This window comes from Myxine glutinosa, chromosome 7 (assembly GCF_964187855.1).
Source record: "Myxine glutinosa chromosome 7, kmMyxGlut1.1, whole genome shotgun sequence".
NCBI classification, from domain to species: domain Eukaryota; kingdom Metazoa; phylum Chordata; class Myxini; order Myxiniformes; family Myxinidae; genus Myxine; species Myxine glutinosa.
In genome coordinates this window covers 61,970,015-61,986,052 of record NC_136267.1, presented here as the reverse complement: position 1 = coordinate 61,986,052, position 16,038 = coordinate 61,970,015, and the positions used below count along the sequence as shown (strand labels likewise).

Here is a 16,038-nt window from a genome sequence, read left to right as displayed (position 1 = left end):
AGGAAAAAACACCAGTCATGCATTATGACAGGTCCATTAAATGATGTGTTTTGTTCATGATCATTTTGTGAAAATTAATTGTTCAAAAGTAAAATTGTTTCTGCAGGCTATGGATTCTGAAAAGAGCATTCCTTTTTTAAAGCAGGAGAGAAATGGCATTTTGAGGTTGAGAACATTGCAAAGCTATAACCGAGTTGAAGTTAAGCAAACAACAATAAAACTCGAGAGGACCTCGACATTTTCTTCTTTGGATGCTTTGTGAAAAATTCCCAGATGAATCCTTACCAAAGCACCAAAGAAACAATGCCTATCTAAAATATAGAGGAAAGTTTGTTTGTTTGTTCATTTATGCATTCGGACCCTGCAGGAACCAGTGCAACCAAACTTTGCGTGGCTAACTCTTTCATCCAGAGGAAGGTCGAGGGCTGTTTGGATAAGAATTTTTTTTTGAAAAATTACAAAAATAATAATAATAATAATATATCAGACAATTGGCCTTCAGGCCTCGATCGGATCTTGTGCAAAAAATACTGCCTGCATTATTTTTCTGGGTGCGATCGAGTAATATGTCTTGTTGAGGTTGTATATTGTAGCGGTTACCGCTGGATGCACACAATCGCCTTGCACAGGCCAGAACACGGCCAGACGCGCCTCTCCCGGGCATGCCCGGACTCACTGTTCCCGGGCACGCCCGAACCTCCCGGGCACGCCCGGTCTCGTCTTTCCCGGGCATGCCCGCTCTCGCCTTTCCAGGGCTCGCCCAGAGCGTCCGGGCATGCCCGCTATCGCCTTTTCAGGGCTCGCCCAGAGCGTCCGGGCATGCCCGCTATCGCCTTTCCAGGGCTCGCCCAGAGCGTCCGGGCATGCCCGCTATCGCCTTTCCAGGGCTCGTCCAGAGCGCCCGGGCACGCCCAGCCTCGACTTGCCAGGCCGCAGCCAAACACGCACGGGCAGGTCCAGACTCGCCTTTCCAAGGCTCGCCCTTGACACCCGGGCATGCCCGGTATAGCTTTTGCCGGGCAAACTTCCCGACATAAATGTGTATATATATTGCTGCCCGATAAACTGGCTTGTCAGAATACCTGAGCTGTTTTGTTTCAATAAAGCAACTCGGACGAATTCCGTCTTTGGTCGCGTCAATTCTTTCGACTCGCGTTGGAGCGCAGTTCCTTCAATATAATGATTTGTTGTCAATAACACACATTCAAATATTTTGGTGTTTACACGTGCGCCTGCTATTTGAAAAAATTGCTTTACACAGGTTAATTAGCACACTTCTGTATTCAGGCCTCGAGTGATTATGTCGCTTATACACTGCCTTGATCGAGTAATATGTATTGTGAAGATAATATGTTGGGGTCACATGTATGCAAGCTAATAATGGAAACTGTATTGCCTTGGTACATTTCTCCCCTACCTCTACTCCTTTCCGTCTCTATACGATCTGTCTGTTGCTTTTTAAACTTTAATTTACCGCATCACAAAGATCGGCACAATAAGATGCCCGCCGGAGCACTTCTGGTGGCTTTACTCATGCTAATAGAGATAGTTCTGTAAAGGACCATTCAGGGCACATTGCACCTCCGGAGTTATTACACCACCGTGCTCATGCTCCCTCACCTATAATCCACCCCGTCTGTTGTGTGGAAATTACACAGGCTCAACTACTGATGTTAATTACTAAGGAGTTTATTGTCTTGCAATTGTTGAAAAGGAATTACAATCGACAAACAACGTCTTGCAATTTTGCTTCTGGCATCTAAATTCGCTTCAAACACCTTATTTTATTCCTTTGGCCTTGTTGAAAATTGACCTTTTGTCAAAGTGTTGGATGTTAAGACAGTGCTTCAAAAGCCCAACTGTCATAGGATTGTTGTTGTTGTTGTTGTTGTTGCTGTTGTTGTTGTTGTTGTTGTTGTGTTGCTCCAGTCAGTTCTGGTTGAACAGACCAGCAGCACGGAGATAGGCAATCGATCTCACAGGAGCGACCCACAGATCCCTCACATCCAAGATGTTGGGCTCTTGCCGACATCAAGCCCAGAACTACACAGTCTTCCAAGATATGTTTTATTGTGTGTGGAGCGGCCTGGCAGTGGATGCAGGTGTCGTCAGTGGTGTTGTCGAGTCTATGCTTGAAGTGTAAAGGTTGTGGGTGGTGTCCACAGCGAAGACGTGAAAAGTGAACATGATCAGTGCTGCTACGGTTGTTGCTGCTGCTGCTGCTACTGTTGTTGTTGTTACTGCTGCTGCTCATGCTGCTGCTGTTGCTGCTCATGCTGCTGCTGCTACTGCTGCTGTTGCCACTGATGCCATAATCATCATTTCTGTAAATCCCACTCATCCTATCAAATTCCGTTCCATCGCATTACCTGTCCTTGACAGGTATATCCACATATTTTGACACCATTTGCAGCAAAACAGAAGACATAAAATTACAAGCAATTTTTGCTTTCGCCAACCTCAACAGACAGGAGACTCACTGTCATGTGAGTCTGTCTCACATCACAGACTCACTGTCATGAGACTCACTCACTCACTCTCAACAGACTCACTGTCATGCCATAAATAATTCTGTACACACGAATGTGCAGAAAAAAAAAAAAATCAACTGTTCAGCAAAATGTGTTCTTCATCCTAAAATTTACTTGGTGCCGCCAAAAAAAAAAAAAAATTCATTTCATTTCATTTCATGTGCAGCACGTGGTTGCTGGTTTGCATCATTGCTAGGGGGGGAAGGAGAGCGTGACTATGCCATTGATGTGGTGCCCCATGTAGTTTAGAGCAGCAACATGCATTTTGTTCAGGGTGTTGGAGATAGCTTGTCGACTTTTTACAAAGGACACCGTGGGATCTTCAATGCCCACCAACTAATGCCGGCAAATGGGATGCATGTGTCATGCATCACATGTCATGAATTACTCACAAATGATGGGTGATACGCAATCCCATAAGCTCCCCAGGACTACGTTCTAGGTGAGCTAAAAAGGGGGGGAAAGAATTAATAAAAACCCACAAAATGAAACAGGGTCGAAAATAAAAGGAAAATAAGAAAAAGGTAACATAAGAAAACAAAGTAGAAAAAGAATTAGAGAATAAAATAAGTGAGGGAAATTGAAGAAGTAGAGGAAGGAAAAGTCATTTAAAAAAAAGTGAAAGAAGATGAAGTAAAATAGGTAAAAGAAAAAAATGATGAAGAAGAAGGGTAATTTGTTCATTTTATTTTCCTGCCTGTGGAACCAACTTCTACGCTCTCTTCAATCTCATTCTTCCCTCCAGGTCTTCAAAGACAGCTGTTCACCACCATCTCAGATTGCCCCCAATCCAAAACCAAGATCTTTTCTACCTCCTTAAACCACCCAACCGCAATCTCTCCTCCTTCCAAATTCTCAGTTTTTCCTCCTGAGTTTCCTTCTGTATCCATCCTGTCCACCCCATAGATCATCTCCTGCCCCTCATTACTCCAAACCCATTGTTTGTCCATCTCCCTCTGTCTTGGCCTTAAATTCTGCTGTTGGTGTTCCCTGCCACTCTCAACTGATTCTTTTGTCTTGTTGTGTCCTGATTCATTCAGTGTACTAATTCTAGCTCTTCCACGAGCCTCGACTGTGTGTGTGTGTATGTATATATGTGTGTATGTATATATATATATATATATATATATATATATATATATATATATGAAGAAGAAGACGAAGAAAACGAAGAAGAGGAAGAACAAGGAAGTAAAGTCAGTAAAATAACAATGGAAGAGGAAAGGTAAAGGCATTAAAAGAACATTATAAACAGTAAAAGAGGAGGAGTAAAAAAAGAGTAGAATCAGGAGAAAATAAATAACAGAATCAGGTAAAGAAGAAGAATTACAAATATAACCTGAAAGTGTGCAAGATCAAATATTTTGCGCCTCAGGAAAACCCATTAGGACACAGCTGTATCAAAAATAAACAAATAAAAAGTTCAAGGCCAACGCAGGAAGACCAAAACTGGCAAACGCCACTTGCAGTAATGGACAAGATAACATACGATTCATATAGAGATGCACATAAACAGGGAAAGTTTTCACTATAAACACATGAATGCACACAACGCTGGATCAAGACGTGCGCGGCGAGGGAGAGGCACACACTGCGTGCTAGAATTAAAAAGCTGTCAAAGCTTCACGGAGAAGAAGTCATTCCGTGGCAATGGCAGCATCGGTGGGGGGGACAAGGAGGGCAGGGCGAGGGGGAGACGCCATCTGCCTGCCCTCGATAACAGCTCTGCACCGAATCTGCCCAGGGCCCCAGGCTATTATAACGGCCTCTCATTTACAGACACATGCCAAAGAAAGCAGCTGGGGAGGCAGGGCGGTGGCACGAAGTATAGGTGTGACTGCCAAGTGGCACAGCGACACTGAATGGTAGGCAGCATAGAAGGTAACTAGAGGCAGAAAAGGCCTATGTGCTGGCTTAGGTAAAGCTCACAACGCCATGAATCAATATTACATCTGCTGAAATTAGTAACACTGAACTGAACAACAAACCCCCATTATACTGCTGAAAGTAACATTTCAAAAATTTAAGGCTGCAAAAATCCTCCAGTCAAAATACAGACTAGCATGCACAACTGAGTGCTTCCACTTTGAGACATCTGCTAATTATATTGTCACGTCAGATGGACAGTTAACACAGACCGACTGAGCCAGAGCTTTGATAAAAACCTCCGCGAATGCCGAAACAATCTTAAAGTTACTGCGTTCTTACCATTACTGTGTTCGTTTCCATTGACAAACCCCGATATTGCCCAAACAAAAGCCAAAACTGGCGGCTTCGCGGACAGAAGGCAAAAGGTGGGAAAACGGCTCTTACTATAAAAATGGGTTTATTTAAAATTAATATGGGGCTAAGGCAGACAGGGCGCTATAAAGAAATGTGGAACAGATTAAGTAGTCGACAGACACAACCAGGGATGATGGGTCACCCAATCATATGCACAAAAGAAACAAGGCCTAACCCCAGCTGCAGTGCCAAATGCAGGACTCTCACAATAAAAGGGAACACAACAGGCGAAGACTCTTGTGGCAGGCAAGAGTTGGTCTCTGGTTCTGCACCACACTGGTGGCTTGAACAGGCTCGGGTCATGCAGAATGACAGAAGTGATGCTGTATGGAGGTGACGGATGGTGGTGGATGCAGCGTCGGCATCTGTGCAAAGCTCTCTCCCCTCAGGATGATGAAAACAGAGATATATGGTAGGTCCTCTGTGTCCAAACACTCAACTCCAACTGCGGTGCGCATTTGCGGATAAGGCCCTTTCCACGTCTGGGGCCATGGACCACCCTCATGCACGGCGGGTGCCTCTCATTGGTCACCCACATCTCGTGGCGGGCATTGCCTTCCTGGCTATCCCACCCCAATTCAGGGCTCCACAGTCGACTTCATGGCCGTGACCTCCAGTCATTTGGCCAAATAGGAAATGATGGTTTCCTTTAAAATGCACAGAGCTTTCTCATGTGTGTGTGTGCCCACAAGTTCTCCACCAGACTTCACCTGTTATATGAGGTTTTGCACAACGATCTTACTCAATTCTGCCCGATGGTTCACACTGACCGCCACATTGGTGTTGGTTTAACCACACAACTTACCTCTGACAGTTTCCCAGATACAAAAGTAAATGTAACACATATATATCGAACATCAGTGTTGTATCAAGTCCACTTGATCTGAGTCAAAGTCAGAATCCTACGGTCTGAGTCCGAGTCCAAATACTGGCATTCTGATTCCAAGTCCGAGTCCTGTGCTGAACATGTATTTGAAAGTGGCACATTTTTTTCCCCTATTATGGCCCTCGTGCTGTGGTTTGCTCATTTGTTTCAGACTGCAGTTTCTGACAGCATACAAATCTTGTCCAGAAAATACGGCAGTAAAAATTTGCATTTATTGTCAACTCTACTGTATATACATGTATGTATATATATATATATATATATATATATATATATATATATATATATATATATACACATATATATACATACATATGTAATTATACATACATACATACATACATATATATATATATATATATATATATATATATATATATATATATATATATATATATATATATACACATATATATATATATACATACATATACATACATACATACACATACATACACATATATATATATATATATATATATATATATATATATATATATATATATATATACATATATATATATATATATATATATATATATATATACATATACATATACACATACATATACATACGAGGTGTGTTCAAAAAGTATGCGACCTTAATTTGTCGTGCGTAAACAAATGAAGCTAGGGAGGCGTTGATTGGTGCACGTATGTAGGTGATCCTAATGCGCACGCGTGAATTTTTTCCCACCTGCAGAAGCTGTCATTCGGCGGCAGACCGCCGATGAGTGAGGAAGTGTAAGTGAGCGCCGTCGGATTTTCGTTTTTGACAAAATGATGGAAAAACTTGAACAACGCTACTGCATCAAATTTTGTGTAAAGCTTGGCGATTCCCAAGTGGAAACGATCCGCAAGATTCAACAGGCCTTCGGGGACGAAGCAATGAGCACCACACAGATAAAGGAGTGGTACAACTGCTTCAAAGATGGCCGCACATCAGTGGAGAGTGAAGCACGTTCGGGTAGGCCCTCAACATCCCGAAATGAGATCGTCATTGACCAATTGAGGACCCTGGTGATGCAGGATCGTCGAATCACGATCAGAGAACTTGCAGACGAGGTGGGCGTCAGCATTGGATCCGTTCATTCCATTATGAAGGAGGATTTGGGCTTCAGGAGAATCTCAGCGAACTTCGTACCAAAGCTGCGAACGATTGAGCAGAAGCAACTCCGTTTGGAGATCGCACAGGACATGCTGGAGACTGTGAACAGCGATCCCAGCTTCCTCAACACAGTGATCACTGGCGATGAGTCCTGGGTTTATGGGTACGACCCAGAAACCAAGTTGCAGTCATCACAATGGAAGCATCCAACATCCCCGAGGCCAAAAAAAGCAAGGCAGGTCCGCAGCAATGTCAAAGTCATGCTGACCGTCTTCTTCGACTCCAGTGGCCTGGTTCATCACGAGTACGCACCACACAGCACAACCATCACCAAGAAGTATTACCAAGAGGTTCTGCGTCGCCTTCGTGACGCTGTGCGACGCAAACGGCCGGACCTGTGGGCAGCGGGCAATTGGCAGCTCCATCACGATAACGCACCCGCCCATTCTTCACATTTGATACAGTTTCTTGGCCAAACACAACACACCTGTGCTTCGTCAGGCTCCCTACTCTCCCGACATGGCTCCGTGTAACTTCTGGCTTTTCTCCAAGCTGAAAATGCCCCTGAAAGGGACCAGATTTCAGTCCAGAGAAGACATCATGCGGAATGCGACGGACCAGCTGCGCGCCATCCCAAAAGAGGCGTTCCAGCGCTGCTTCCGACAGTGGCAGAACCGTTGGGAGAAGTGTGTGGCAGCCCAAGGGGACTACTTTGAAGGAGATTAGTATAAGTTTGTTGTATCTGGATACGAGTATTTTTTATGAACAAAGGTCGGATACTTTTTGAACACACCTCGTGTGTATATGTGTATATATGTATATGTATATATATATATATATATATATATATATATATATATGTATATGTATATGTATGTATATATATATATATATATATATATATATATATATATATATATATATATATATATATATATATATATATATATATATATATATATATATATATCTTGTCAACCAACGACTGGTTCAAGCAGGCTATCGTGCCAGGCGTCCCCTGAGAAAGCACGCCTGACCAGACAACACCGCCAGCGCCGATTGCAGTGGGCCAGAGAGCACCGTCAATGGCAGCCAGGACACTGAATCACGTGATCTTCAGTGACGAGTCTAGATTTCTGGTCTATCGTCAAGATGGCCGCGTCCGAGTGCACAGACAAGTGCATGAAGCCTACAACAAAGATTGTATAGTGCCAAGAGTCCAAGCTGGAGGTGGTGGGGTGACCGTTTGGGCTGCTTTTCTTGCAGGGGCAAAACTGACCTGGTTGTTCTGAATGGAAACCTGAACCAGTTCAAGTACAGGGCCATTCTGGAAGAAACATTGTTTCCATTTGCTCGTGCAGCCTTTCGAGGAAACTTTGTCTTCCAAGATGACAATGCACGGCCTCATCGTGCTCGCATGATCCAACACTTTCTTGCTGACCGTGGTGTAGAGCATATGGAGTGGCCTGCCATGTCCCCGGATATGAATCCGATAGAGAACTTGTGGGCAGAATTAACGCGTCGAATCGACCACTTGGACCAGCAGCCGACCTCTGTGCGTGAATTGCAGCAGGCTATTGTCACTGCATGGCAAGCGATTCCTGTCCAAACCTTGGCAAATCTCGTGAACAGCATGCCTCAACGTGTACGTGCTCTCCTGAATGCTCGTGGGGGTTACACGAAGTACTGAACTGTAATTTACTGTCCGTAATCACAGTCGTAATTTAACTTTTGTTTTTGTTAAAAAAATTTTTGGCTAATGTGCAAAATAAAGAGATACTTCTGGAAAACGTACAGAAGTTTAACACAGTACTGTCCATGAATTGAGTTCGATTTGAGTTTACATCACTTTCAAGGATCAATTTATTTGTTTCGAAATGTCAAATGTGGTTTTTGTTTCTTTTAAAGGTCACATTAACAAAATCTAGAATAATTTCAACATAATTCCAATGAACTTTTGGTTCTAAGACATCTTGAAAAGTAAGTTCACCCCCACAAAAAAAATATTCCATATTAAATGCCAAGTCTGTATATATATACACAAAGAATTAAGTTAAGCACCCCCCCCGTTTTTTTTACAACCTCACACATTACAAGTTTGTTGTCGTCAAAACAGTGTAATATACCCATGATATTGCTATATTTTCTGGAGAAGTGATATTATGGTCACATAAAAACATAACAATCATGCCGTTTTCAATATTTTATTCTGAATAATTTAAGGTGAAAATTTTTGGGAATTTTAGGCATATTTTCACCTCAATTTAAGTTTGGAGCTATAGGTCCATCACGGACAGTGTGGATGACGTTTATGTTTTCTAACGTACAGTCATTGTTCTGAGAAGACCTCTAGCGATCTTTGCGTCAATAACGTGTGTAGGACCCACGTGATCGGATCACTGACTCAACCCTACGTCTCATAGACCCTGTGTATCTGCATTTCATCAATGGATAATTGCTAATGTCATACCAATCATTATTTGATCTCACATACCTTAGAATATATGCCAATGTATACATATACACAAAGAATATATATTAGGGGGTGCTTACCTTAATTCGTTGTGTAGGGGTGCTTAACTTAATTCTTTGTGTATATATATATGCCTTTAAAAGAAACAGAAACAAAAGAAACAAAAACAAAAGTTAAATGTCAGTTTGTCTCAATGATATATATATATATATGTCAGTTGATTGTTTGTTTGACATTTGTATTACAGTGTACAAGAAGGTATAAATAAATGAATGACATGTTTATCTTTATCAGCTTTCGAAAGTTTATCAGCTTTCGGCTTGATGAAAACTTTCCCGGAAAGTGGATCGGCCGCCGCGGTCCGATCGAGTGGCCGGCACGCTCCCCAGACCTTACACCTCCAGATTTCTTTCTTTGGGGGCTCATGAAAGACCTTGTTTATCGTGAAAAGCCTCGTACCATTCAGGAATTGAAGGCTCAAATCACTGCAAAGTTTGAGGAAATTGATATAGAACTCTGCAAGCGTGTGTGCCACTCTGTGTCTGCTCGGCTGCAATTGTGCATCGATCACGAGGGAGGGCACTTTGAAAAAACAGCTTGGGACACTTCTGTAATAATTTTTCACCGAATAAATGGTTAGATAAACATGTCATTCATTTATTTATACCTTCTTGTACACTGTAATACAAATGTCAAACAAACAATCAACTGACAGAAATATATATATATATATATGTGTGTATATATGTGTATATATATATATATATATATATATATATATATATATATATATATATATATATATATATATATATATATATATCTATCTATAATTCCAGTAATCTCTGTGTGTGTGTGTGTGTGTGTGTCTGTGTGTGTGTATGCGACCGCTGTTTCTCGACAACTACCGGTCCGATATACTTGAAACTTGCCAGGTATATTGCTGGGGACCCGAGGATGTGCCTTTTCAAGGTTTCATATTAATCGGACAAGTAGTTACCGAGCTATGGCGATTTCTTTACCAAACTCCGCAAGCCGTTCGCTTTGGACCAAACCATTTCATGTAAATAGAGGGGGGGGATTGTCACCGTACTCGCAAGCCGTTCGCTTTGGACCAAACCATTTCATGTAAATAGAGGGGGGGGGGATTGTCACCGTACTCGCAAGCCGTTCGCTTTGGACCAAACCATTTCATGTAAATAGAGGGGGGGGATTGTCACCGTACTCGCAAGCCGTTCGCTTTGGACCAAACCATTTCATGTAAATAGAGGGGGGGGGGGGGATATAATTTTAGATATATATATAGTACGGGCATGCCCTAGTATATATAATACACTCTATTCGTGCTGGACTTTTCAACGTGCCTGGTTCAACTTTACAGCCTGGCCTTGCCAGCACAGACATTGGGCAAGGTATGAACAGTCAGTGTTAGCGCTGGTGTTAGTCTTTCGACATTTTGGCATGTTAATTTCGTTATTCAAAAAAGCTTCACGTCTGGTCGGCTTCAAGATGTCAGCCTCAAAGAAAAAGCGTCGTCAGTATTCCGTTGAATACATCAAGTATGGATTCAATCCATCTCCGACGAACAAACAGTTACCGATGTGTTTGTTGTGTGGTATCACGCTGTCCAATGAAGCAATGAAACCATCTCGACTGAGCGAGCACCTGAGTAAAAAGCACAGTGATAAGGCTCGCGTAGAGGTCAGCTATTTCCAATCGCTGAAAGAGAAATTTGAGAAGCGATCCATGGTAACGACGATGTTCAAAGCCAGCCAAAAGCTCGTGGATAAAGGACTGGAAGCATCGTATAAGCTGTCAATGCTCATTGCCAGATCTGGAAAACCGTATTCAATCGGCGAACAGTTGATCAAACCAGCTGTTGGGGAAGTGATAAAAACCGTTATGGGCCAGGATCCGAATCCAGTTCTCTCATCGATTGCGCTCAGCAATGATTCCGTGGCCAGGCGGATTGATGAAATGTCATCAGATGTAGAAGATAAGCTGTGTAGTGAGCTGAGAAGCACACACTTCGTCATCCAGCTGGATGAGTCCACTTTGCGTGACAGTGAAGCTCTGTTACTCTGCTACGTTCACTTCATCCGTGATCAGGAAATGGTGGAAGAAATGTTGTTTGCCCGCTCTCTCCAGACCGATACGAAGGGTTCTTCCATCTTCCAAACGTTGGAGAAGTACTTTACTGATAAGAACATACCGATGGAGAACATTCTCGCTTGCGCGACGGATGGGGCACCAGCGATGGTTGGTCGCCAGCGTGGTTTTATTGCGCTTCTGAAGAACCAGGTACCGTCCGTGTTCACCATTCACTGTGTCGTGTACCGCCAGCATCTTGTAGCAAAAGCTCTCAGCACCAGACTTCATACATCACTCCAAACAGTAATCAAAGCAGTGAATAAAATCAAGGTGTCGTCTCTGCATGATCGGCTGTTTCGTCAGCTTCGCCAGGAGAACGATGAGGCATTCAAGCGGCTCCTGTTGCACACCGAAGTTCGATGGTTGTCCAAAGGCGCTTGTTTGACCCGTTTCCTCAGCAGTGGTCGAGTTTCTGTCGGAAATTGATACGGAGCGATCGGAGAAAGTGAATGCGATTAAGCATGATGTGGCTTACCTCACGGACATATTCAGTATACTGAATGATGTCAACAAACAACACCAGGGTGACCATATGACGCTGATTAAAGCAAAGAAAGTGATCGGCGCGTTCGTAACCAAGGCGACTCTGCACAGGGAAACCCTCGGCCGCAAAGATATGTACCACTTTCCCCGGTTGGCAAAGGAAACTGCTGTTTCTGATGAAGAGCTGCTCGTTTATTGCAATCACTTTGAGAAGATTCGTGGAGATATGGAACAGCGTTTCAGAGACATGCGAGAACTGTCGGTGCCAGCATGGGTGATCAACCCATTCAAATGTGACATTCAAGATGTGAAGCGCGAATTACAGGACGAAATTATCAACCTCCACAATGATGATGAGGCGAAGGCAAGATTCTCGCAGCATGAATACGGCAAATTCTGGATTCTGGAGCAGGGCGAATACCACGCAATGTGGACAGAGGCAGAACTGCTGCTGATGGCGTTCCCCACATCATACGTCGTTGAAAGAGGGTTCAGCGCAGTGATGGTGCTGCTGACCAAGTATCGAAACCGCCTTGACATTACCAAGAGGGGCGATCTGCGTCTCCACCTCACTGAGATGGAGCCAAACGTTCGTAATCTCGCAGCGAGTCACCAGGCCCACCCTTCACACTAACGGTATTTGGGCCTGTGATAACAGATTCCCAGTTTGCCTCACCTGGGCCTGTTCTGCTGAAACATTGCAGGTCGTGCAAAATAAAATAAAAAGTAAAGTAAAATAAAGTAAAATATTATTCAGAAAATATTTGGCTTCTGTTATTTTTGCTTCCTATCTACATAAATTCTGGGTGTCTGTTACGGACTAATGATTGTGGTTATGAGTATTGCTGTTGGTTCGAAGTATTCTAGATATTATGCTTAGTGACTTAAGGGAACGGGTTGTTGTGAGTAAAAGATTTGAAAGCGCTCCTGGTGCAATGTGAAAAAAATCTGGATCGAGACCGGAAGGGGTGGAGCGAAGAAAAGGGAGGTGGGAGGAGATCGGAAAGAGACGTGGTGGTGGAGGCTCCGGGCCGAGCGCTCGACGTACAGTGCGAGGGAACCTTGCATCCTTAAAAAGGGAGTTCGGTCGATAAGAAAGATCGCCGGAGTGCGGGGAGCCGGTGTCGCCGGGTATTCTCAGCAAGGTTCCGGAGGATCCAGACCTTGAGAACCCGGATTGGAGCGAAAGCCGCCCGCCATTCTGGCCACGCGAGCACCCAGCAGGGAACAGGGTTTCGTCGTGTGGGCTGGGCATTATTCCCTGGTGGATTGCCAGGAACAGCCGTGCCAGAGAGGGGCACGTGCGAATTCTACGGAGGCTCGCGGGTTGAACCGCAACGTGTACATCGGAGCGAATCTTTGTGAGGTTCCTCTCCACCGCTGTGTTGCTGGGGGCTGAGCACGTGACAGCGGGGTCGTCTCGCTCGTCGATGCCTCAATTCGAATCTTTGTGAGGTTCCTCTCCACCGCTGTGCTGCTGGGGGCCGAGCACGCGACCTCGGGGTCGTCTCGCTCGTCGACGCCTCAATTGACCATTGGGCCTCGACTCCCCGATCGTGGGAGTGCACAGAGACATTGGGACTTCGCCTTGGAGTGGAGCAGAGACATTGGGGGAGGTGCCGTGAGTGTGGGGTTGAGGGGCTTGATAAGGATATTATCATAGGATTTGAAAGTGTGTGATTGCCTCATTGCTGTATGGCTTGCCCCATTGCGGTATGGCTCTTTGTGTGGGATTTATAATATATTATGGTTTGCTTATAACCGGGTGGGGTTGCATCATTTGACTCGACTGTTTCATTTGCTGGTTCCAGTGAGGGATAAAAACATCTTTCTGCCGGGGACCCTCTCGGGGTCCGGAGGTCCACCGAGACCAGGGGTAAGGCGGGGGGGGGGAACCCGTAACAGAAATTGGGGGCTCGTCCAAATTGATATTCGTGGACTCACAATTGGGTCTGCGTCCGGGATATATAAAAAAATTCCTAAATTTAGTCCGGGAAAGAATTCCCAAGTTTGGAACTTTTTCCAACATTCCCAAATTTTTTCCAAAAACAAACAACAGGAAAAAAAACAAATATATATATATACTTTTGTTTTTGTTTGTTAGAAATTTCTTGTGTGAAGGTTAACATGTGTTACCAGTAGTCACTATGGCGTTTGACGCAGAGAAGTTTACGGTGACCCTGAGTGAAGCACAGTTCAGAGCGTTAGTAAAATCGGACCTCTGGAAATTGGCCAAACATTTTAGCTTGGAGGTCCGAACTAATATGAGGAAGGCAGAGTTGCAGACAGTGGTGATACAATCTATGGTGGGATTAAAAGCATAGGAAGAGGTAGCCTGGGATTGGTTACCAGAAGAACAAGAAAATGTGGAGCTCTGGAAACTGGAGATGCAATTACGGAGCCAGGAAAGGGAAAAAGCACAGGAGCGAGAACTCCAGGAAAGGTTAGAAGAGAAACAAGCAGAAGAAAGGAGAGTGGAAAGAGAACTCCAGGAAAGGTTAAAAGTACTGGAAAGAGAACTCCAGGAGAGGTTAGAAGACAAAAAAACAGACGAAAGGAGAGTGGAAAGAGAACCCCAGGAAAGGTTAGAAGACAAAAAAAGAGAGGAAAGGAGAGTGGAAAGAGACCTCGAAGCAAAGGAGAGAAGAGCCGAAAGGGAGTTAAAGGACCGTGAATTGGTGCGTCAGCAGGAAATTAAAGTCAAGGAGCTGGAGTTAATAAGAGAACGGGGAGAGGTACCATCCCTGCTGACTGGTTCGACACCTAGTCAGAACACCTGGGATGTTGGCAGACATGTGAGGCTGGTCCCACCCTTCAATGAGAAGGAGGTAGCCAAGTTTTTTCCACACTTTGAGAAAGTGGCTCGACAGTTAAACTGGCCTGAGGAGTACTGGTCCATACTAGTGCAAAGTGTTCTGGTGGGTAAAGCTCAAGAGATTTATTCGGCTTTACCGATTGACCTGTGTGCAGATTATGAGGTATTGAAGAAACACCTTCTCAAAGCCTATGAATTGGTCCCGGAAGCTTACCGGCAGAAATTCCGGAATGCCAGGAGGAGGGAGAGTGAGACCCACGTGGTGTTTACCAGATTGAAAGAAACCATGTTTGATAGGTGGTGCGATTCGAAAGGAGTTGGGAAAGACTTCGAACTATTGCGACAATTGATCCTGGTGGAGGAATCCCAACAGTGGTCCACGAGGACATTAAAATATACCTGGAGGAAAGGAAAGTACCAAAGTTGTATGAGGCGGCAACCATGGCAGATGACTATGCCTTAACACACAGAATGGGGTTCCACAAACCTAACTCCTCGCCTAGACTTCAACCGGGGAGCTACGGTGCATCCGGTGCGGAGAACGACAAGGCATGGGGGCGGCCTCGAGAGGATTATGGGGACCACTCTGATACCACAACTTTTCGAAATCAGAAGACTATGGGCCCAAGACAGCCTTATCTTCCGGGGGGCTCGAGACAGACCATGAGGTTCCACTCCGGGCCTACTTGCGCCTTTTGCCGGAAACCTGGACACTTGATGTCCAGTTGTTGCCTCCTGAAAAGGGAAAACCCAGAACGGAATCAGACTAGTACGACTCCGAATGCATTGGCAAGTGCGAGAAATCGTTCTTGGAGAACAGAGCCTTGTGCAGGTTCCCCTGTCAAAGTTACGGCATCCCGGAGCGACCTTGTTCAGGAGGGCTACAAACCTTTCATTTCAGAGGGGTTGGTATCACTGAATGGCGACTCAACTAACCAGAAACCAGTTAGGGTATTGAGAGACACAGGAGCACACCAATCTTTGATGTTGGAGGGCATTTTGCCATTATCAGAGAAGACGGCAACTGGGGTTAGTGTGCTGTTACAGGGGGTTGCGGGGTATGTTAAAGCTCCACTTCATATCATCCATTTGAGGTCTGACTTGGTGTCAGGACCGGTCATCGTAGGCTTACAAGCCACTCTTCCTGTAGAGGGAATCTCTTTTATTATCGGAAATGATTTGGCCGGTGGTCGAGTTTCTAGTAACCTGATGGTTGTGAAAAAGTCCGATAGAGGAAATAACACCACACCAGTCAGGGATGGAGGCAAAGTTGGTAAGCTTTTTGTAGGTGGACTGAACTACAAAACA

General features: G+C 44.4%; 1 protein-coding gene across 4 annotated transcripts in view; it reads right to left on the bottom strand.

Annotated features, from left to right (window-relative positions):
• UBR3 (ubiquitin protein ligase E3 component n-recognin 3) overlaps positions 1-16,038 on the bottom strand; it is a 359,661-nt gene that overhangs the window by 72,235 nt on the left and 271,388 nt on the right. The gene's annotated exons all lie outside the window — the stretch shown is intronic.